The sequence below is a fragment of the Mauremys reevesii genome, linkage group 12, assembly GCF_016161935.1.
Source record: "Mauremys reevesii isolate NIE-2019 linkage group 12, ASM1616193v1, whole genome shotgun sequence".
Taxonomy (NCBI): Eukaryota; Metazoa; Chordata; order Testudines; family Geoemydidae; genus Mauremys; species Mauremys reevesii.
The window spans coordinates 25948282-25972083 of record NC_052634.1 but is presented as its reverse complement, the minus strand read 5'-3'; the positions used below and the strand labels follow the sequence as shown (position 1 = coordinate 25972083).

Sequence of the window (23802 nt, the reverse complement as noted above, 5' to 3'; positions counted from 1 at the left end):
CCTAGGGACTAGCAGTCACTGCAATAGACTGTCACCTCACACTTCAATCTACTTAGGTAGGAAAGGTAACTATTAAAAAGTGTAGGTTGCATTTTGTGATTTTGTTTTGTTGGTAAGAGTTGGTTTCCATCATTCACATTTGTTTGTTTAAATCTCTGTCCCTCGTTAAAGAAATTTCCCTCTGTTCAATAACTGTGCTCAAGTGCTATGTGTGATCCAGTAGCAGTGGGCTACAGTAAAACTGGTAACCTGGGATGTACCATTGCTTCGGGCAGAGAGGATCTGGGATTTTTCTGAGCCCTGGTCTACTCTAGGGGAGGGAATCAATCTAAGTTACGCAACTTCAGCTACATGAATAACGTAGCTGAAGTTGATGTACTTAGATCGACTTACCATGGTGTCTTTGTCGCGGTGAGTCGACTGCTGCAGCTCCCCCGTAGACTCTTCCTGCACCTCTCACTGAGCTGGAGTACAGTGGTCGACAGAAGAGTACTCGAGGATCGATTTATTGCATCTACACTAGACGTGATAGATCGACACCCCCCCCCTGCTGGATCGATCGCTGCCCGCCAATTCGGCAGATAGTATAGACATACCCCGAGTATCTGGTGATTGGAGCTGGACCCCAGAGGGGGACACATTGAAGGAACTGAGGGGTTAAGGTGTCTTTGTTGTCAACTGTCAAGGTTGCTGTAGCTCAGAGGAGGGTGCTTGACTGCCTGACAGGGTGGTGAGTTTGGTCACTAACATCCAGCTGCCAAATGCAAAAGTCCCTCTTCCTCGTGGCAGGTGGCCACAAGGAGACTCACGGCCCTCAGCACCCTGAGAAGGGTCACAATGTGCGTCTATGTTGATCCACACAGGGAAAGCTCCCTATAGCATAAAACTCTGCTGTATGAAATCATGGAACATGTGCTCTTCGCTCTGTGAAAGCACATAAAGAATCAAGCGCTGGAGGGTAGGGTTTGGGTCCAGAGTGACCTAGACACATTGGAGAATTGGGCCAAAAGAAATCTGATGAGGTTCAACAAGGACAAGTGCAGATTCCTACTCTCTAGGATGGAAGAGTCCTATGCACCGCTTCAGGCTGGGGACAGACTGGCTAAGTGGCAGTTCTGCAGAAAAGGAGCTGGGCATTACAGTGGACAAGAAGCTGGATATGAGTCAATAATGTGCCCTTGTTGCCAGGAAGGTTAACAGCATATTGGGCAGCATTAGTAGGAATGTTGCCAGCAGATCAAAGGAAGTGATTATTCCCTTCTATTTGGCACTGATGTGGCCCCATCTGGAGTACTGCATCCAGTTCCCCCCCGCGCCCCCCCCCCCACGCTACAGAAAGGATGTGGACAAATTGGAGAGTGTTCAGTGGAGGACAACAAAAATTATTAGGAGACCTAGGCATATGATTTATGAAGAGAGGGTGAGGGAACTGGAGTTATTTAGTCTGCAGAAGAGAAGAGTGAGGTGGGGATTTGAGAGCAGCCTTCAACTACCTGAAGGGGGGTCCAAAGAGGATGGAGCTCGGCTGTTCTCAGTGGTGGCAGATGACAGAACAAGGAGCAATGGTCTCAAGTTGTAGTGGGGGAGGTCTAGGTTGGATATTAGGAAAAACTTTTTCACTAGGAGGGTGGTGAAGTACTGGAATGGGTTCCCTAGGGAAGTGGTGGAATCTCCATCCTTAGAGGTTTGTAAGACCTGGGTTGACAGAGCCCTGACTGGGATGATTTAGTTGGGGATTGGTCCTGCTTTGAGTACGGGGTTGGACTAGATATCTCCTGAGGTTTCTTTCAACCCTGATATTCTATAATTCTAAGTAGCTGCAAGTGTCTCTTTGTGTTCACATCTGTAAAGACGCTAGGAATGGGCGATGGGATGGATCACTTCATGATTACGTGTTCTGTTAATTCCCTCTAAAGCATCTGGCTTTGACCACTCTTGGGAGATAGGACACTTGGCAGGATGGACCATTGGTCTGTCTCAGTATGGTTGTTCTTATGTTTTATGTACAGAAATGAGGCTCTTACAAAGCAGACATTGGGGGAGGGGCTCTAAATTTAAATCAGCATTAGAGAAAAATATGTTCAAACATAGTGAGGCTCGATGTATGGAAGAAATAACACGTGATCCCCCATCTCCTTCCCCAAAGCCTTAGGTGGGGATTAGCTGCCAACAGCTGCAGCTGCTGCTCTGAGGGGAGCGGTATGAGTTGTCTGCCTGTGGGTGCAGCCCACCAGCTGGTTCTTCTGGGGCAGACGGTGAGTTGCTGGGCAGGAATGGTGCATCAGCTGGAGTATGAAATATGAACAGGGATCTAAAGACTCTACACTGGCCTTCAGTGGGGGTTGAGGATGCTGAGGCAGTGGAATTTCAGCATCAGTGTCATCAAGATTCAAAGCTGCTTGGGGGTGGAGAGGAGGGGGATGACTCCACTGGATTTTTAGTGCATCCCTCTAGCTGCTGGCCCATGACAGCCTGGCTTTGTCATTGCTCTGTGGTTCTCCTGTTGCTCATTCCCAGCTTCTGGAAAACAATGGCTGGGGACACCATCCCTGCCCATCCTGGCTAATAGCCATCGATGAACCTATCCTCTGTGCACTTCTCTAGTTCTTTTTTGAACTCTGTTCTAGTCTTGGCTTTCACAAGATCTTCTGGTAAAGGGTTCCGCAGGTTAACTGTGCGTTGTGTGAAGAAATACTTCGTTTCAAACCTGTAGCCTATTCATTTCATTTGGTGACTCCTCCTAGTTCTTGTGTTATGAGAAGGAGTAAATAACACTCCCTTCCTTGGTCCTTTGAAAGACGATATGTGAGCCCCCACCTCTCATGTCCAGGGAACAACAGGGATATAACAACACGGCAAACAACAAGGTTCAAAGTCAATGCACCTGGGAGAAGTATCTGCTGTTTCATTCCTTACATTCCTTTCCCTCCTTTCTGTTAAAAGCTTTTGTGTTTTGCACAGAAACATTATTTCCACAGGAGACACCCAGGAGTGGGGGCTGCATTCCTTTGCCAAACAGTCACTAGAAGGAGGCAGACAAAGGCCTTTAAGATGAGGTGTCCATCGCTGTCAAAATATCATCTCCCTCCTTCAGCTCACTGGCAGCCTGAATTTCTTCCTTATCCTACCAGAGTCTTGTCTGGACTCAGCACTATCCAGCCCCTCTGTATGTAGTGGGCAAAACCCACAAACCTTGTCTTTAAAACAAGCCGTCCCCTTCCTTCTTAGGGAAGATTTTTCTATGATTGAAGTTGAGCTTCAGTTCCCCTCTCCTAGGGGCAGGTTGGGTGTGGGGCCAGCTCCCACTGAGATCTGTTTTCACCTTTACCCCCTAACTCTGCTCCCAGCTGTCAGGCGGCTTCCAGCCCATCCACCCTGCTTACTAGCTCCATGGTCACGTGTAACCCCCTTTGCCAGCACACGTAGCCTGCAGGAAAGCTGCTCCCGCCAGCTGTGTTGGTGGTATAGTGGTGAGCATAGCTGCCTTCCAAACAGTTGACCTGGGTTTGATTCCCAGCCAATGCAATAATGGCTTTTCTCTTTTGTTGGTTCCTTGTCTGGAAGTGGTTTAATTTCAGTCACATTGTGTTACAATCACATTATCAATAGAATGAGACAATAAGTGTGTCAAAGCCGAGCAGGTCACACAGGAGGGAGTAATACAAGGGGCTGGAATGTGTCATCTGAGAAGACAGAACACTTGGAAACCTGCATCTCCCATCCCCTGGCTTCCGTGTGATGATTCCAGCTGCGTGAGCTGTTTGTACCATGTTCCTGCATGATGGGAAATAAAGTTTTGAGTCAGTTTTGCTCCTACAGATTCCTTTGCTGTTACAATTATATTGATATCAACAAAGGGAAGCAAAAACAACAAAAACCCACCCAACTTGCAATACAGTTAGGAAAGAGAAGATCAGGGTAAGCCAAACATTTCAAAATAAAAGTTAATGCTAAAATGGGAGCCGGGGGAGAGAGATCAGGTATGTGGAGAGCCTCTTGATATTTGAAACCTACATCTACCCAGCTTTCTGAACACCTGTGAGGAGCAAGATGGAGTTGGGGCATCTTCAATCATTGATTGTCTCTCTGTGTTCTCTGTCTCTTTCTTCTCCCCCCATTCTTCTTCTCCAGTGTCTCTGCCTTTCTCCTTTTGCTCCCTCTCCCCCTGCCCTTTCCCAGGAACTCACAGTCTACAGCATTCAGGAAAAGCCAGAGTTTCATAGATTCATAGACTCTAGGACGGGAAGGGACCTCGAGAGGTCATCGAGTCCAGTCCCCTGCCCTCATGGCAGGACCAAATACTGTCTAGACCATCCCTGATGGATATTTAAATATTTTACTGGCTGCAGCCACAAAGCGAGAAAAATTACACTTCTGGTTCAGAGTCAATGCACACACATAAGAATCAATGGGCTTTTAATTCCTTAGGTTCTGCCACCATATGCTGCTTCCATTTCATTTCAATCTTTTCCCAAGATTTCTCATTGTGCACAGCAACATTACACCCTTGGGAGAGAGTGGACCAGAGGCTGCATTAATTTAACCTACAAAAACCAAACAAACAGAAATGTAGATTAGATTAGAATAGAAATGTACTCTCCAGGTTCCTCCAGCCCAGGGGTTGGCAACCTTTCAGAATTGGTGTGCTAAGTCTTCATTTATTCACTCTAATTTAAGGTTTCGTGTGCCGCTAATGCATTTTAATGTTTTTTAGAAGGTCTCTCTCTACAAGTGTATATATTATATAACTAAACTAGTGTATTGTAAAATAAACAAGGTTTTCAAAATGTTTAAGAAGCTTCATTTAAAATGAAATTAAAATGTTGATCTTACGCCGCTGACCCGCTCAGCCTGCTGCTGGTCTGAGGTTCTGTTCACCTAGGCCGACAGTGGGCTGAGTGGGGCCTGCGGCTGGGACCCCTGCTGGGAAGGGTCTGGCAGCCAGAACCCCAGACTGGCAGCGGGCTGTGCAGGGCCAGCAGCTGGGACCCCAGACCGGCAGTGGCTGAGCAGCTCAGCCCACTGCCGCTCAGGGGTTCCATCCGCCAGCTCCTGCCAGCCGGGATCCCGGCTGCCGGACCCGCTCAGCCCGCTGCCGGTGTGGGGTCCCGGCCCTGCCCACATACAGTGGGTACCTACCTTCTCCCTGGTTCTGGCCCATTCTCTTCCTCTCTCTGCACTGAGCTGCGGGCTGTGGGTGAAGGGTCTGGCCAGGAGCTAGAATGAGGGAGGGGGCTCAGGGTTGGGGCAGGAGGTTTGGGTGTGGGGGCACTGACCTGGGGAGTTCCCATTTGGCGTGAGGGGTGCAGGTGGGAATGTGTGCGGAGGGGTGCAGGAGCTCCTGTTTGGTGTTCAGGGTGGGGGTGAGGATGTGCGGGGTGCATGGGATGTGGGGGATGCAAGAGTCACGGCTGGGGGCATGTGAGGGGGTGCAGGTGTCAGAGTAGGAGGGCTGGGTATGTGTGGGGGTGCCAGAGTCAGGGCTGGGGGCATGGGGGGGTGAAGGAGTCAACAGGGGGCTGGGTGGTTCAGGGCAGGGGCCTGGGCGAGGTGTGTGGGTGCAAGGCTCAGGACAGGGGCCTGGGAGGTGTAGGGGGGGTCAGGGCTCCGGGCAGAGGGCTGGGTGACTGCCCCCCCAGAACTCCCATCCCCCCCGCTCCTTGTCCTGACTACCCCCTCCTGGGACCCCACTCCCTATCTGAGCCTCCCTGCCCCGTGTCCCCTGACTACCCCCCTAGGACCCTACCCCCTACCTGTCCCCTGACTGCCCCAACTCTTATCCACACCCCCACACCCAGACAGAACCCCCTGGACTCCCATGCCTATCTAACCGCTCCCCGCCCCCTGACAGGACCCCCCGAACTCTGGACCCATACAACCCCCAGCTCCTTGTTCTCTGACCCCCAGAAACCCCACCCCACCCTAACTGTGCCCCCAGGAGCCTCCTTGCTCCCTGTTCCCTGACTGCCCTGTCTCCTATCCATCCCCCACCCCCTAACAGACGCCGGGACTCCCATGCCCCATCCACGCCCCCCCAGTCCCTGACAACCCCTCCAGAGACCCCGCCCCAACCACCCCCGGGATCCCACCCCACAACCAACTCATTCTGCTCCCTGTCCCCTGATTCCCCGCTTACCCCAACCCCACCCCCAGCCCCGGACACCTTACCATGAGGCTTCCCGCTCATTCGGAGCCCTGCCCATGCATGCGCGCCGCCCCGCCCCGCCCCGCCCATCAAAGTGCTGCACGCAAGGCAGCAGGGCGCCGGATGAGCGGGAAGCGTCTTTCACTCCCCGCAGAGCCAAACGCGGCCCCGGCCCCCAGAGCGCTGGGGAAGGCGGGGGAAGGGCCAACGGGTTGCCACGCCGACAGGATTTTTAATGTCACACTGGAGTCCCGGCAGGCCCCAGCGTGCCATTAAAAGTTGGCTCGCGTGCCATCTTTGGCACGCGTGCCATCGGTTGCCGACCCCTGCTACAGCCCAACCTGCTGATGCACCTCAACGCACGGCTATAAAGGGTTTGAAGCTTTCATTGCTTAAGTTCCAGGACACTGAGGGATTTCAGCTCCCCTTTGTCCAGAGGAAACCTTCACCCCACTCCCAGCCAGGTTCTTGTCCATGGATCACTGTAGGGGGCTGGGTCCCTGGTTGTCTAGTCTCTCTATCTAGGACAAGCCAGGGCGCCTCTACAGAAATCCCTGGCACACCCACATCTTGAACACAGCGTGCAAATGTGGTCACCCCACCTGATAAAAGATATATTGTAATTGGAAAAGGTTCAGAAAAGGGCAACAAAAATGATTAGGGGTCTGGAGCAGCTTTCATATGACGAGTGATTAATAAGGCTGAGACTTTTCAGCTTGGAAAAGAGATGATAGAGGTCTATAAAGCAATGATTGGGTTGGAGAAAGTAAACAAGGAAGTGTTATTTACTCCTCTAGACACAAGAACTAGGGGTCACCAAATGAAATGAAGAGGCAGCAGGTTTAAACCAAACAAAAGGAAATATTTCTTCACATAACACACAGTCAACCTGTGGAACCCTGGGGCACCTAGGGTCGGCCACTGTAAGAAGACAGGATACTAGGCTAGATGGACCGTTGATCTGACCCAGTGTGGCCATTCTTATGTTGTGTACGTATGAACTGGGGTGTATGAGCACCCAGGGCCCTCTGTGGAGCTGCCCTTCTCCTTCTCTCTCTCATGTTTCATTGACTCCAGCCTTTTTTTCTATTCAGCATCATTGTAAACAAGCTGCCCTCACCTCCTGTCCCCTCCAGAACCAGTGTCCCCTGTCTTGTGTAAATCACTGACCTCCCTCAGCACTGACTGCCCCTCCATGGCCTTGTCCCTCCCTCTGTGCTGATGGGACTCTTCTCTCCAGTCCTTCCTCATCAAGCAGCTCAGTGGATGGGAATCTTAGAGTCACCCTGGTGCTTTAGGAGCAGAAACCCCCACAGAGCTTCCATGCAATTGGCACTTTGCCATCACTGCTCAGGACTATAACTTGTGCAGGGAGACTGGCGGGGCCACATGCCAGCTGGGCATGAGCAAAGCAGCAGGGGTGAAAGGCAAACGTGGGGAGCGAACCCAGGACCTTATACATGCGAATCAGGCACTGTACCACTGAGCCACATCCCCAAACAGGCCTTCTTTGCTGACTGTTACGCTCAGAGCCTGCCTCTTTCCAAGGCATCCAGTGGCTTATAAGCTTCATGGGAAACCTTTTCCCCCAAGTCATGCTCTCGTGCAGGTTGCTGGTTCTTAGGGGTCACTTTGCAGCAGGGCCAGATTTGATGTGTGGGGTGGAGAGAGTGTGTGCGCCCTGGACTCAAGGTTAGCTCAAAAAAAAAAAAAGGCAAGGGAAAAACTGCTGGCTGGGAGCTAAATATGCAGGACAATGGGTTGGGATTCTTCTCCGCTCAGATTTGTTATGGAGCTGGCAGTCTCCCAAATGATGGTCTGTTCCTTCCCTCAAAATGCCGGCTAACCCTCTCCTTTTCAATTTAAAGCTCCATGAAAGGCAAAAAATAATGAGGAAGAAAGCATAGAAGCTATGGATGTAGTTAAGAAAGGACCTGGAGTGATAAAAGACCAAAGGAAGGAAAGTATCAACGTTTCTGCCTGGTTTTAAACCAGGGATCTTTTGCAAGTTAGGCAAATGTGATAACCACTACACTACAGAAACCAGCTGCTGTCAATTTTGGGGCCCTTTTCTAAGGCTGTCTCAGTAGCTGCTACACCAGCTGATTTGCCTTTGAAGAACAGGGAAACAAAGGGCACCAAGAACTTATGTTTTTTGGATGAGCCAAGAAAAGGGAGCAGCATTGTCCCCCTCGGGTAGCCCCTGTTCAATTCCAGGTCAGAAAGCAAAACTCTTCTGCAAGAATATCCAAAAAAATATTGTGTTTCACTTCACTTCATAAGTACAGTTGTGTGGCAATTAAATGATGACCCTAAAGTTTCATAAAAGCAAAGAACATTAAACAAAATAGTGTGGGAAATACGGATGTATCTAAGGAAAGGGCTTGGAATGAAGGAAGACAAAAATTGATGGGTCGAGAGAACAGGCCCTGTTTCCCCCTGGTTTAGAGCTTCTCTCACAACTACTGGAATAGCAAAGCTAAGCAAATGGGGTTCTATTGTTGCACAGGAGATTGAAGTGAGGCTATTTTCTAAAGATAGAATTAAATGGTCATGTCAGGAGTGGGATTTGAAACTACGTCTCTATGCAGAGACCAGAACACCCAAGAGATAGGGAAAAAAGAGTCTTAAAACTGGCACTTTAGACCAGTCCACCATCCTGCTGCTACAAAAAACATGACTTATCAACCCTAGTTTTCATTAATAGTTGATGAACTCTTTAGGGAGGTCGAGATGGCACATCTCTTTCGACTCCTAGAGACCTTCTACAGCACAGCTGAATTTTAGACACACTCACCCGGACCTAAAGTTACACGTTTCCTGGAGCTCCATGAGTTCTGTGGTGTTGGAATCTCCCTGCTCACATTTTAAGTGAACAAAAGATGGGTGCTGGCATTCTGAGACAGTAATGGTGAACCTCAAAATCCTGCCCTGGGGGCCAGACAGTTAAGCAACCAGCACCCACAACCTCTACCATGACAGCATCCTGTCTAGGAACAACTCACTGATCAATAGCTGGGGTGTGAAATCCTCATTTCTTTGTTGTTCTATCACTGTAGTCCCCACTTTCCTATTGCTTGTCTGTATAATCTCTGTCTGGTGCTGTGATTCTTTCTGTCTGCTGTATAATTAATTTGTTGAGTGTAAACCAATTAAGGTGGTGGGGTATAATTGGTTAGATAATCATGTTACACTATGTTAGGATTGGTTAGTTACATTTCAGTAAAATGATTGCTTAAGGCATAGCTAAGCAGAACTCCAGTTTTACTATATAGTCTGCAGTCAATCAGGAAGTAAGGGGGGTTAGAGGAATTAGAATTATGTTTTGCTAAGGGCGGGGATAGGAACAGGGAAGGGGAACAGGGACACAGGCAAGGCTCTGTGGTGTCAGAGCTGGGAAGGGGGACACTGAGGAAGGAAATTGGAATCATTGCTTGCTGGAAGTTTACCCCAATAAACACTGAATTGTTTGCACCTTTGAGCTTCGTGCATTGCTGCTCTCTGGTCACGCGAGAAGGACCAGGAAATGGGAGGGTGATGGGATAAACCCTCTAACAAGTACGTCTTTCAGGGTGTGAAAAACCCCAGAACCAGTATAATTAAGCTGACCTAAGCCATGGTTAGATAGTGCTAAATGAAAGGAAAGATTGTTCTGTGAATGTAGCTATTACAGGAATGGAAAACCCCTCCCCTCACTGTAGCAACTGTCTTCTCCACAGTGCTAGAGCAGCATTTTAAGTGTAGACAGCCTCAGAGCAAGACCAGATTTGGCTCTGTGGATGCTCAGGCACTAAGACAACAGTAATGACAATATACTAATGCATCTGTAGCTGGCAGGATTTGAACCTGTGTGGAGAGACCCCAGTCAATTTCTAGTCCATTGCATTAACCGGGGGTAGTTGATTATTTTATCAAGAGCCACATTTCTTGGTCAATCTCTAGACACCAGAGAAAATAATAATAAGTATATAGAAAGATTTTGCAGTCACTATGGGCATAACCATGACGAGTGTTTTGTGTTTCACTCTATATATTTGGCACCACTGCCTTTCCCTTTAGTCTTGTAGTTTACCAAGGGAGTGTTTATGTTCATTCCTGCTAGCTACACAGGGCTTTGATGTATCTGCTTTCAATCCTCCAGCTCTGCCGGGACAAGTAACATTTCAAGGTGTCACTGAACTGAAGAGGGGAGATCATTTTTTGACAGGTTACGCCTCCTCTTAAAAGTTTTTGTCTGGCTGGCAGCCCTTGTTCCCAAGTCTCTCCTGAGGGAAGAAAGTTTCTGTGCAAAATACTAAAACTTTTAACAGAGAGGAGGGAAAGGCGATGGCCACATGATGGGGCCAGTATGTACCACAACATGGTTCTTTTATGTGGGATGACTCTGAACACTGACTGATCTCCACTCCCTTGTGTTTGAAGAGATGTTTAGTTTTGCACTTGGGAACCTGTAAGGCTGAAGCAATGTTATGGATGGTGACACTATGATTGAAGGGTTATTTAATGTTGTAGAAATTGTTAAAAACACTGAGCTTAAACTGGAACTGCCTGTTGTTAAAGGCTGGTTTCCCCACGTCAGTTCCATAAGCTCTGCTAGAAACACCCTGGCTTCTCTCCTGCCTCGGTGGGAACTGCAGGGAATCGTCCCCTGCTGCCCTTGGCGCCAGGCTGGTTTTTCTGGGGAGGGGACGTGGAATTGATTTGTTCGCTGTTGAGAAGGGAGCCAGGCCAGTTCTCAGGGAACGAGAACTCCCAGCATCTTCCCAGCCCAGCCCAGGCTGCTGCCCTGTCCCAGCCTCTGTTCCCCTGGGGGCCCTGCGTGTTTGACTCTAGAGCAGGCCGGGAGCAGCAGCCGAGGCAGAGGACAGCCTGGGCCGGGCAGATGCTAGGAGCAGAGCACCAGAGGCCTCTACTGGCTCCCTCCTCAGCAGCAAACAATCAGTCCCCACCCGCACCCCGGGACAGCAGCCTGGAGCCAAGGACAATGCCTAGTGGGGGTTTCTCTTTTTCCTCTTCCTGGGGTGAGCAGGGACCTGGGGGTGTTTCTAGCAGGGCAGTTGGAACTTGAATTGGGGAACCAGCTTTTAATAACAGGCAGCTCAAGTTCAGACTAATTTTGTTACAATTTTCGTTATAATGTAAAATCATTCAAAAGTAAACGGGCAGGAATGATTGGAACTCTTTTCTCCCGGGCATAGAAAGAAACGGCTTTTTGGCTTTTCATGATACGGGAGTCAGGTTCGTTCACTGTTCAGAAGCAACGTGCTCAGAAGCCTGTTGTGTTTCATTTCTTAGGTTCTGCTGCCATTGTGTGACCATTTCCTTCCCCTCCTTTCTGTCCAAAGCGCAGAGCCCAGTCCCTCCAGGGAGAGAACATCTTTCTTCTTTCCTTCCTCAACAGCCCCCTTCCTTGGAGAGCCCCTTGCTGGGGTCTGGGTGGGGAACAGCCGTTTCTGAGGATTAATTTCACACCATATTTGGTGTTGATATATAGATTTTACAGGCAGACTAGATCACTAGGTACCTCTGCTCTGACCTGATTCAGAACAGAGTCCAGAGAATTTTATCCAGTGACTCCTACAACCACCCCAAGATCTTCTGGCTGAACGAGGAGGGTTCATTCAGAAAGTCATTGTGTTTGGATGTAAAGGTGTGTAATGATGGGGAAATTGGCCCCTCTTTCAAGTTTAAATGTTATAACTTCTACATCTAGACCGGGGTGGCCAACCTGAGCCTGAGAAGGAGCCAGAATTTCCCAATGTAACTGCCAAACATGCACCTTTGTATGCAACTGCTGAGTCAATTGTGAACCTTCCCATCATTATCATTATCCCTGTGAAATGATGATGGTGATGGACACTTGGCTCGATATCCCAGTGTGCCCTGGACATCTACAGGTTGCATTAGCCAATCCAACCATTCGGCACTTGCAGATGGGCACCTCTGTATTGTGCCTGAGTCTTGTACAGCTATGAATGGCTGGTAGATGCCGATATTTTCCCGTCTTTTTAACCAGCACTAATTCCAGGCCAGGCCAGGGCTGGGAAGAGAGAGAGAGCAGCAGGTTTCCCCAATTGTTTCCTGCTTGCTTTTTCTTGACTAGCTTCACCTCTGCACCAACCTGCATTTTTCCTATGTGAGCCTGGCTAGCTCAGTTGGCAGAGCATCAGACTTTTAATCTGAGGGTCCAGGGTTCAAGTCCCTGGTCAGGTGATAAACTTCTCACTATGATTGTAAAAATCTGACTTTCTGGAGTCTTCTTTGGTGTTACTCTTTCTCTTCAGGATTTTCCTTTCCTAAGAAGGGCCTTTGTGTGGGGGGGATTGAAGGAACAACTCCTTGACATCCCCTCTGTCCTTGCAGGCTGGAGGAATAAAGGCCTCTGGGCATATAGCATGTTCCTCCCCTGCACACACACACAGAATATCCCTAAGGAATTAGAATCACCCGCTACCTTCCCCTGTCCTGCTGGATCCCCAAATGAAGATGCTCTTCAGCCCAAACCCATGTCCCCTCTTTTCCCAGTGCCCCTCAGTCCCAACCCTCAGTCCCTCCTATGCTCACTGCTCCTCACTCCCAACCAGAGCCTGCTCCTCTTCACCCTTCTCCTCTGTCCCAACCCACAGCCCCCTCCTATTCCCAGTGCCCCTCAATCCCCACCCACAGGCCCCTTCTCCTCACGCTGCTCCTCAATCCCCACCCACAGCCCCCTCCTATTCCCAGTGCCCCTCAATCCCAACCCACAGGCCCCCCCTCCTCACGCTGCTCCTCAATCCCAACCGATGGCTCCCTCCTTCCCTCCAGCAGCAGGTGCTTCAGACCCCCTCAGGAAGATTTTCTCGCAAGGTTTCGTGTACGAGTCTGCATGTGGATTTTACAGTATGTTGGAAATAGGTTGGGTTGTTTGCCGAAATGATCACTGGTGGCTGGTGTTGGATTCCCAGTCTCCTTGTTATTGGGGCAGGAGAAACAAAGGGTTGTTATCCTTGATGTGTAAATCAAGGACTCAACCCTGGGTGCAAATTAAATGAGCTGCCCACAGATTCTGGCAGCCACAATCAGCATTTGGTGCAAGAGCTCAGACCTGTCCCTGTCCCAGAGGGAGGGGGTCATCCGCGTGGGGCTTGGGCCACTGACCTATCAGCTCTTAACTCCCAAACTTTCAGTAACTCTATCATCAGTGCCAGTGAGTGTAATTTAAACCATAAGAAAAACCACACTGGGCTAGACCAAAGGTCCATCTAGCTCTGTATTTGTCTTCTGACAGTAGCCAATACCAGGTGCTCTAAAAGCATCTCAACAAGGCACCACTGGGAGTTGAACCCAGCATCTCCTGCTTACAAAACAGGTACTTTAACCAGCTAAACCATGGTGCCTGCCTGTGGCTAAAGTACAGTGTCTGCTCACACCTGACTCCCTGCATCCCCACCTGGGCCCCACAAAGCAGAGCAGCAGGTGAGGTTTTTCTTGCAAGCTGTGTGTGTGTGAATCTTTGGCCAGGTCTGCACTACAAAGTTATTTCAGCAGAATTATATTGCTCAGGTGTGTGAAAAACAGACTATGCTCCCTCGGTTGGCACTGCAATGCCACATCTGGTGACAAAACTGCCCTGTTTTGGTGACCAAATAAAACCACTTCGATGAGCTTTTTGCAGCAAACTTAAAGTGACAGAGTGTCAGTGTAGACGCTGCTGTTCATTATATCACCATAACTGGCCTCTGCCAGTATCCCACAATGCCCGCCGTGAACTCGCCTGCTCTGCATTCCTGCTACAGAGCGATGGGCCCCTCCCCTTTCATCGCTCTGTGGAAGTTCTGACAGCTGAGCCTGCTGCTCTGCTCCGGCAGCCAGGAGCAAATCACTGCCGTGGATGCTGCTCTCTACCACCCTGCGAACACAGAGCAGGGTGGCGGGAACTTCCTTACATGGGGGGGCACTGGCATCCGAACTGTGACACCCCCCAGGACACCCCTTCCCTAGAGGAGGCTCTTACCTTCTAAACAGGGATGGCTATTTTCTAGTAAAATCACTAAAAGGGAAGAAGAAAACTCGAAAGAGGTTCCTCCTGGCGCTCATGTTCGTGAACCCGAATACTCTCTCAGTCCTCAAAGAGAGACCTGGAGAAGGAGACTTGCTGACGCAAAGCCACAGGGGTCTCTGAGGTTTCCCTGGCCCCTCACCCCTGTCCTGCCTGGCTGATGTCAGCATCTCTCTGTGAGGTCACCACCTCCCCACCACCTTTGACCGATAGTCTGAGGTCCTGCAAAAGGCCTTTGTGATGTCACTGCCTGTCATGGCCTCACAGATCGTGCCCACTCTTGGCCCTGTGGGGTCCATGGGGGGTGCCCCTTTCAGTGCAACAGCCCTTCTCGGGGGTCCACTCTCGGGGTCAGGCCCCCCACCTCCTGGAGCCGCACCTCTCTGAGCCTTAGCACGTCTGTCTCTCGCCGTGGGCCCCCTCAGGGAGTCCACGCGCTCTGGATCCCCTGGGCCTCCTCACCCCCGAAGGGATTGATGCCCCCTGTTCTCTAGACCGGAGTGACTCTGAGCCAGCATAAAACAGGAGGGTTTATTAAGAGTTGAACACAGCACAGGAAACTCTCAGGGCCTCAGGCCTGGCCTCCCTCAGCCCAGCACATCCCAGTCCCCCTGCAGCCAGGTGGGCTCTGCCTGCTTCCCCTCGCTAGCCCCAAGACCCCCTGCTTCCCAGCTGGGCCTCTGATATCCCCGGCCCCAAGCCCCACCTCTGTCCATTGTCTTTTCTCCAGGTAAACAGGGTTTCCTGGGCCTCCTCTCCTCTCCACCCTCCTCTGGCTGGAACAGGTTGGTCACGGGGTCCTCTCCCCGCAGCCCATTGTCCTCTCACTGGCCAGAACTGGCTGTGACTCCTGAGCTGGGTCTCCGGGTCACCAGGTCACCAGTCGCTGGGGTTTCCATCCTCCAGGCCATCAGCCGGGGTCCCAAGTCCCTCTCCAGTCCTCTGTAACAACAAACTCCATTTCCCCTCACCTCGTTAAACCAGTAACACCTGGGGACACTGAGTCCCACTCCCTGGGCATGCAAACCACTGGAAAACACAGAAAACCCTAAGAAAATCCCCCACTTCATCAAAGAGCCTAGCACACCTCTCCTCCTCTGGGCACCTAGAGCAGAGGCGGCTGGTGCTGATGGCTCCAAGGGAAGGCTTAAAAGCAACAGAGGGCAGGGCAAGAGGAGGGCAGGACCATGCCTATGTGCGGCCTTCAGACAGGCACAAAAACACCTAGCCAGGCTGCTCCCTGCCATGACGAACCCCCACTGAAGCATGTGGCTGCTGATGCTCTGTGGCCAACATCAGAAGACAGTAGGAAAGCAGGGCCAGCCCCCATGGTGGGGCCTCTGACCGTTCCCACTCAAGGTGCTGACTTTGGCAGTGGGGCAGGAGATTTTACCCCAAGAGGCTTTTCCCCAGCTGGCAAGAAGCAGAGAAACACCCAGGCTCCCAAGGCGCTATGTAGCAACCCCCTCAAGCACAGGGACAGGCGCACACTTGGAAGAGGGAAACTGCTCCACACGCTAGCCCGGGCAGCCGCCCAGTTTCTTTGGCAAGTCAGGAAGTGTAGTAATGACGGAGCCGAGTCAGTCAGGTCTGTTCCCGTGGAGCCGCCCCCAACGGGGCTGTCCACGTCTATTTATTATAAATGGTTACATAAATCATGCTATTATGCGCATGTGCTAACATAATCCAACTACTTCGCCCCCTCCCCTGATTGGTGCCTTATGCATTGTGTACTCCCAAAGTATGCACCTGGTCAGCGCTTTACCTGTGTGTCTCCTGATCGGGAGTGTGGGGGTGTGGGAATCACTTGAGCCGCTCTAAATCCGGGGGCGGCATTCAAACCCCCTTAGCGCTTAGGAAGTGTAACATTCCTACATCCCCTCCTTTTCTGTTTTGTCAACCCGTGCCTGGTCCGCATGTTTCATGATTTTATGGGCATACATGACGGCTTGGAATGTAGGCAGGGGTTTGCGCCGACAGGGTGTAAAACACATCCTAATATTATTAGGAATACACTGAGGAAAGCAACAAAAACCAATCAAGCAGGCAATAACAATCAAAGCATATTGCAAAACAATTTGGACCCATCCCATGGATGGCAGCCACGCCCAAAGGTCATTCCACCATGATGGGTTCCTGTCCTGCTGAATGTGTTGTGCCAATTCTTGGAGGTTATTTATGTGTGCATGAATCCGTTTAGAATTCTCTGTCAGATTAAAACAACACATGCCATATACTTCCTCACATCCCACATGGCTGAGCAATAGCAGGTAATCAATTGCCGCTCAATTATCTAATATCGCATTACAAATTAAACATCCCCGTTGCATGTGCAGCACTGCCCGGCGCCTTACATACTGGGACCAGGCAGGAGCCTAACAGGCCATGCATCTTAGGGGCCTGCTATAAACAAAAGGAAAATTAATAGGCAAGGATCACAAGTTAAGCCCATATATTATAACACATACGGTTATGCTATTCAGGTTCAGCCCTAGCCTGTAACACACAAAAACAACACAACAATATAGTAAAAAAATTAGCAATCAAACAAGCAAAAATAGCAGCAGTAAAATTCTCGGGGGTAGGCTTGGCCTTGTTATTTTCCAGCGTTTGCTGAGCCTGCTGCGCTAGTCGTTTCACCTGCCCCCAGGTAACCTTTGGTGCTGTTTTTGTGGCTCGGCACACTGGAAAGGTCTTGGTTAGGCAGATTGAAGTTGGATATCGGGTTTTTGAGGCTTTGATGCCACGTCATTGTGCCACGGTCGCACGTTCTTGGCAGGGACCCACAACGGACCTGTGGGAGTAAGCACAGCGGCATGCCCCCGTCCCCAAATTCTCAATGGAACGGAGCCATACCAATTAGGGTCTGGGCTCTGCCTATATTTGACAGATGGGCATGGGAGCGGGGTTTTTATCTTAAATGTCATTCAGTGACTATAAAATTCTGAAAGACATTTAAAATATTTAGGGTAAACAATACTATCGCTAATTAATTTTGCTTGGCTCCCATGGTTGGCCCATCATCCCCCACTGTTTTATTTTGCTTTTGTAGGTACTCTTTAAGTGTACGATTGATCCGTTTCACAATGGCTTGACCTGTGGAATTATACAAAATACCAAAAACGTGGTTAATTTGCCACTGCGTGCAGAAATTTGCAAATCTGTAAAAAATGTAGGCGGGGCCATTATCGTTTTTTATCTGCTGGGGGGGCGGCCCATTACGGCCACCGCAGCAAGAACATGATTAATCACGTGTTTGGCCTATTTGCCCCGCTGGGGGGTGGCCCAAATGTAATGAGAGTAGGTATTAATGGTAACATATAAATATTTCCAAGGAAAAAAAAAGGGGAATAAAGCGTGACATCCATTTGCCAAATTTGATTGAATTAAAGGCCGCAGGGGTTAACACCCAATTCAAAATTATAATAAAAACTGGCACAATAATTACAGGTTTAAACAATATATTGGGCTTAAATTAAAGGGACCATAAAATGCTTCACTAAAAATTTAGCAATTTAATAAAAAAATGCATGACTATCAGTGGGATCCGAAAAGAACAGAATGGGTTAACTGAAAAAAGCTAAAGAAAAACCACCGGCCAGTCAAGGACACCTCCGCAACTGAAACTTGGCGGACAGCCAAGAGGAAGGGGAACTTGGCGGACAGCCAAGAGGAAGGGGAACTTGGCGAAGAGCCAAGAAAAGCTGCAATGAAAACGGCAGGACTTGGCCGGGCAATAGCAAAATATATTAACCAAAAAGGGAAGGGAAGGATCACCATCTGGGCCCATGAGTCCCTTTGGTGCTGCTGTTTTGGCATATGAGCCCAAATCTGAACATAAATTCTTCCCACATAATTACTATCTATTACCCTGGGGACTATCTAAACGCCATATTTCCCGGCATGGGAATGAGGGAAGATTAGCCCCATCGTGCCCGGGGGAAGGGGTCCCGAGAGTTGGGTAAGAACCGCCACCACCTCCCCGGGGAAAGTGAGCTCCTTATCTTCCTGCAACAACAAATCAATTTCCGCACTTTCTAGGGTGGCCGCCGGGGTGTCATAGATGGTACCTCCTCCCACCTTTGGGCCGGGGCTGGGGGAGCGCCCGGTGCCCTGTTTTCCGGAGGCTGGGCATTGGGAGGGGGATTGCTGCGGCATTGATTTGCCCAGTGGTAACCCTTCTTACATCGGGGACAAATAGACCTTGGCCTATTGAACTGCTGTCGCGTCCCGGTATTGCCCCCCCCCCAGGGGCCCGACACTCCCTCTTAAAGTGGCCTGGTTTCCCACAATTAAAACACTTTCCCTGGGGTCTGGACCCCTGCTGCATGGCTGCTGCCAGCAAATTCATCTGATGCACTTGAGTGCCCACATCTGTGCACGCTTTTAGCATTTCTGCCAGAGTATACTCCGGTTTGGTCACAATGGACTGCAACGCCTTGCGGCAGTCCGCATTAGCATTCTCATAAGCAAGTTTCCTCATTAATTCCCACTGGGCATCAGGATTATCTACCTGCCTCTGGATAGCCTCCTGTAGTCTGTTAATAAAGTCCACATACGACTCTTGAGGGCTCTGGCGGGTGACGGTAAAGGACCGGGAGGGTGTCCCCGTCACCGGTACTCTAAACAGAGCTTTTAAAACACAGCGCCCCACAACCTGGAGTGTAACGAGAGGGATGTTCGCAGCCTGCTCTTGTAAGCCGGCAAACTGTCCGGCTCCATACAACTGCTCGGGAGTATAGGCCCCCCCCGAGGCCCGCGCCTGTTGTAATGCCTGCTGTTGAAATTCACTATCCCAAATAACATACTGCGCGGGGCTTAAAAGCATCCTACAAAAATCCTTCCAATCTTGGGGGAGCATGTTATACCCATTTGCAATCCCTTCTAACATGCCTCGAGTAAAGGTGGATTTCAACCCAGACTTGGTAACTGCTCGCCTCGCCTCTCTGAGAACAGAATAGGGAGGCTGTGATTTCCACTATGACCTCCCCCTCTGCGTTGCCAGGGAGATGTGTCACCGGGAAGGCAGCCAGTAGCTCTGTTATCTCCTGGCCTGTCAGCTGCCCTGTTTCCTTCTTCCTCTGTATCATTGCCTGAAAAGGAGACAGCCGATAATTCGGCTGTGAAGAGCCATCCGTACCCGGACATGCATCATGGCAGTCGGGTACCGCCTGAAGCGGCTTGGGAGGCAAAATCCGAGGGTAAGGAAGGGGGGCCGAAGGCGCGGGGGCGAGAAGGCTAGCCCTGGAGGACGCTCCAATCCCGATTGTCTCCAGAGCCTCCTTGCATCGCTGCCAAAGCAGGAGCCACTGCACCGCAGCTCTAGGCTCTGCGTGCAGTGTCGCCCCTATTTTTATCCAATCATCTACCAACAATGACCCGCGATCCAGGTACCAAGGACATTGGCAATTGATTTCAATTAACAACTGTTCTAACTGGCTCAGAGAGGCTGGCCCGCCAGCCTGTTTTATAATAGCTTGCAACTCTTTCACATGAACTTTCTGCCGAGCTGACAAATCCGCCCCCATACTCATGAAATGAAGCTTTTCTAGCGAATATCGGTGCACCGGGGGCTGTTCCAGCCGATGAGCAGGGGGTATCACGTCGGGGTCACCAGATGTAGTAATGACGGAGCCGAGTCAGTCAGTCTGTTCCCGTGGAGCGCCGTGGAGCCGCCCCCAACGGGGCTGTCCACGTCTATTTATTATAAATGGTTACATAAATCATGCTATTATGCGCATGTGCTAACATAATCCAACTACTTCGCCCCCTCCCCTGATTGGTGCCTTATGCATTGTGTACTCCCAAAGTATGCACCTGGTCAGCGCTTTATCTGTGTGTCTCCTGATCGGGAGTGTGGGGGTGTGGGAATCACTTCAGCCGCTCTAAATCCGGGGGCGGCATTCCAACCCCCTTAGCGCTTAGGAAGTGTAACATTCCTACAAGGAAGGGCAAAGGCGAGACTGGAAGCACCTGGGGCTCATGCCCCAGCCTTTGTGACACCCAACCCCCAACTCCTTCCCGGGGCTCTAGCTGAAGGCAGAGCATTGGCCTGAGCAGCCAAGAAGAGGTTCCAGCCCTGAAGGGAGCAGGACTTTCAGCCCAAAGGTAAAACTGAGCAAGCACAACCACGAAGGGACTCGAACCCTCAATCCCCTGATCCGAAGTCAGACGCCTTATCCATTAGGCCACGTGGTCACACAGAAAAAGGACCTCCAGGCACTTCTTTGGAAAAGGCCGACACTGACGCATCCAACGAAGGGGGGATTCACCCACGAAAGCTCATGCTCCAATACGTCTGTTAGTCTATAAGGTGCCACACGACTCTTTGCTGCTTTTGCAGACACTGTGTTTCTCAGGTCAGCTAATGAGGGGGCCGAGACTCTCTGGGCACAAGAAGTCGAGTTCCCAGTGACACGTGAGACTTAATTCTCTGGGGCCAGGTGCAGGGCTTTGGCAGGGAGGCTCAGGCATGGGGGATTGGGGTGCAGCGGACGGACCGGCTGTCTAGGTGAGGAGATTTAGTCTCACTGAGGAGGAGGATGAATCCTGCTGATAGGCAGTGGCCAGGGCCGGTGCAACCACTAGGCGAACTAGTCGGCCGCCCAGGGTGCCAAGTGGTTGGGGGCACCAAAAATCGCACTCAGGGTGGGCGGGGGAGTGGAGGTGAGCTGGGGCAGGGGGCTGGGAGGTGCGGGGGGAGGGCTGCCTGCAGCAAGCAATGGGGGGGTGCGTGCAGGGGAACCACTCCCTGTCCCAGCTCACCTCTGCTCCGTCTTCTCCCCTGAGCACGCCGCCCCTGCTCTGATTCTCCTCCCCTCCCAGGCTTGCCGCACTAAACAGCTGATTGGCACCGCAAGCCTGGGAGGTGGGAAAAGTGGAGCGGCGCCGGCGTGCTCAGGGGAGAAGGTGGAGCGGAGGTGAGCTGGGGTGGGGAGCTGCTGCAGGGGGGGCTGCCCGGCTCATCCTCATGGCCCCCGCCCCTGCACTCACTGCATGGTAAGTGGAGTGACCCAGCCCCAGCCTGGCTCCCAGGCTTGTGTTGGTGTTGGCTGGATTTGTGCAGGTGTTTGTGTACATTAGCAAGTGTGTGTGTGTGTGGCTGGATTCATGCATATGTTTGTGTATGTTTGCAATTGTGTGTGTGTGTGTGTGTGCACATGCTCTGCTGCCCTCTGCCGGCATGACAACCGTTTCTCTGTATGTCACAGCCCCCATACCGTCGACCCTGGTGGTGATTTCCCCATCTTAAAATGGCTGGCTGGCCTGACCCTTCTCCCCTCTGTGGGGCAGTAGTGCCAAGGTGCGGGGTGCTGGGCTCCAATGCACCTGGAGAGCAGCTCAGGTGAGGTGGGCAGGGCGTGTGGTGTCCGTTCTGCATTGCCTGGTGCTGGGCCATTGCACAATCCCCAGCCACGCCACACAGCTTGCCCTGAGAGGGATTGGGGGGCCAAGCAGATGATCCAGCACGATGGGATCATTCTCATTGGTAGCTGTCCAGTGGCAGTGAGTTCCACAGGCCTTGGCACATGCTGTGTGGGGCAGGAGGTCCTTGTATTTGGAGCAGTAGGAGTGAACTGCGTGCAGTTGTGTCTCTGAGCACGATTGTGAATATTATGGTCTGTGTGGCGGGGGGGATTGTTGCTGTCTTTGGGGGTTGGGATAGCATGTCCCTCTGGGTGTGTGGTGTGTGAGTGTTCTTGAGATTGTGGTGAGTCCCTTTGTGCATGTGTGTGTGTGTGTGTCTGTCACTGGCTGCAGAATACAAAATCCTGCAAAGCCATTTCCTACTGGTTAGCCCAGCAATACACTGACACAAACAGTGTCACACACACACACACACACACACACACACACACACACACACACACACACACACACAGCAGGGCTCAGCCCCACCAGCAGGAGGCAGCAGGGACACACACGTCTCTCCTGGGCCAGCTTGGACAATTTCCCATCACGACCCGGCACAGTGCTGGTGCCCCCACACAGGGGTGGGCAGCGACCGGGCGGAGCAGGGGGGGCAGATGTGCTGGATTCAGAAGGAAGCACTTTGGGAAAATCAGTCAAGGCCCTTAGCAGAGCTGGGACACAGACCCAGTGACCCCTGCACCACCCTGGGAGGGGAGTGGGGTCGAGTGGTCAGAGCAGGGAGGGGGCTGCGGGTCGCTGTGAGGGTGGCAGTCAGGATGCCTTCAGCAGCCTGCGTGCAGGAGGTCCCCTGGTAATGTAGATTAGGTGGCATGCCTGCGGGAGCTCTGCCAGCCCCGGGGCTTCAGCGGCAATTCGGTGGTGGTTACACAGGACCGGCAGACCTCCCACAGGCATGCCGCTGAATCCGCCTTACCAGAGGACCTCCGGCAGGTGTTGGGATAGATCTGTATTACATTATACACTAATGTTAGATGTGTAGAAAGTGTGACTAGAAAGCAGCAGTGTGACGGTGCTGCCCGTGGGAGCCAGCTGAGGTCACTCAATCAGGGTGAACTGCAAACCAAACGGGGCAGACACACCCCAAACACTGGTGGTTATTCCAATACTTAGATTTACCAACCAGCACGAAACAGTTTCTGTAGCACCTCACTGGTTACTCAGACGTCCAAACAACACAGTTCCCTTAAAGTGCCCAGCCTCAGGCCTCCGTCCAGACACACACGTCAGATATGATGATGGTTACTGAAAATCTGATCTCATCGTATAAAAGAAAAGGTTCTTCCAATCCCAAAGGATCAGCCACACACCCAGGTTCAATTATAACTTAGATCTTACCCAAAATACACGCTACAGCCAATTCTTATTAAGTCAGCTAGAATTTATTAAAAAAGAAAAGAGAGAGAGTGTTGGTTAAAAGATCAATATACAGACAGACTTGAATTCAATTCTTGAGGTTCAGATGCATAGATGAGGTGAGCTCGTAGTTGCCAAAAGTCCTTTTAGAAATGGTCGAGAGGTTATAGTCCAATGTCCATATTCAGGGTGACTCCAGTCACTGACTCGGGATCTCAATCCTTATGGCTTAAGGTTTCCCCCTCTTGAAACCCAAAGCAGATCTGAGATGAAGCAGGATCATGTCCCAGGGTTCTTATACATTTCCAGCAGCCTTTCAGCCTGAGAAAACAACAGGCTTAACTTCTTCTCCCAAACATCCTGGCAATTAGCACAGGGTAATTTATCCATTAAACAGTTCAGATCCAGGTTAGCGCAACCTTCAAAGAGACACAGAGACAATAATACTATTTCACTCAAGTATCATCATAAATGTTAATATTCCTTTTTTGATCTTTGAATTAAAACTACAGCAATAGACAAGACTTGTTTGCTGACATCACAAGCCCTGAGCAAACATCTCCCCTTCTACCTCTAACAATGCAGACTTGCATTTCAAAGCTCTGTTCATTTACAGATCTTCCTAACCAGCCCTTAAGGTTCACCCATGGGTCAGGTCAGTGGGTGAGGTGAGTTGATTAACTCTTTATGGCCCTGTCACCTTTCAATGAAATATTATATTATACTCATACCGTCACAGGAGGTCAGGAATGGGATGGCAGGGGCTGCAGGTCAGGAGTGAGGGGCACTGGTAGAGCTGGGGAAAGCCCAGGGGGCTGCGGGTTTGGAGTGA

The 23802-nt window shown here is 50.9% G+C and overlaps 2 non-coding genes across 2 annotated transcripts; one reads left to right on the top strand and one right to left on the bottom strand.

Annotated features, from left to right (window-relative positions):
* The first annotated feature begins 12285 nt into the window (after positions 1-12285).
* TRNAK-UUU lies at positions 12286-12358 on the top strand. Its single transcript has one exon. It is a non-coding gene; the product is annotated as a tRNA-Lys (tRNA).
* Positions 12359-20308: 7950 nt separating this feature from the next.
* TRNAR-UCG lies at positions 20309-20381 on the bottom strand. Its single transcript has one exon. It is a non-coding gene; the product is annotated as a tRNA-Arg (tRNA).
* Between the last annotated feature and the right edge of the window lie 3421 nt (positions 20382-23802).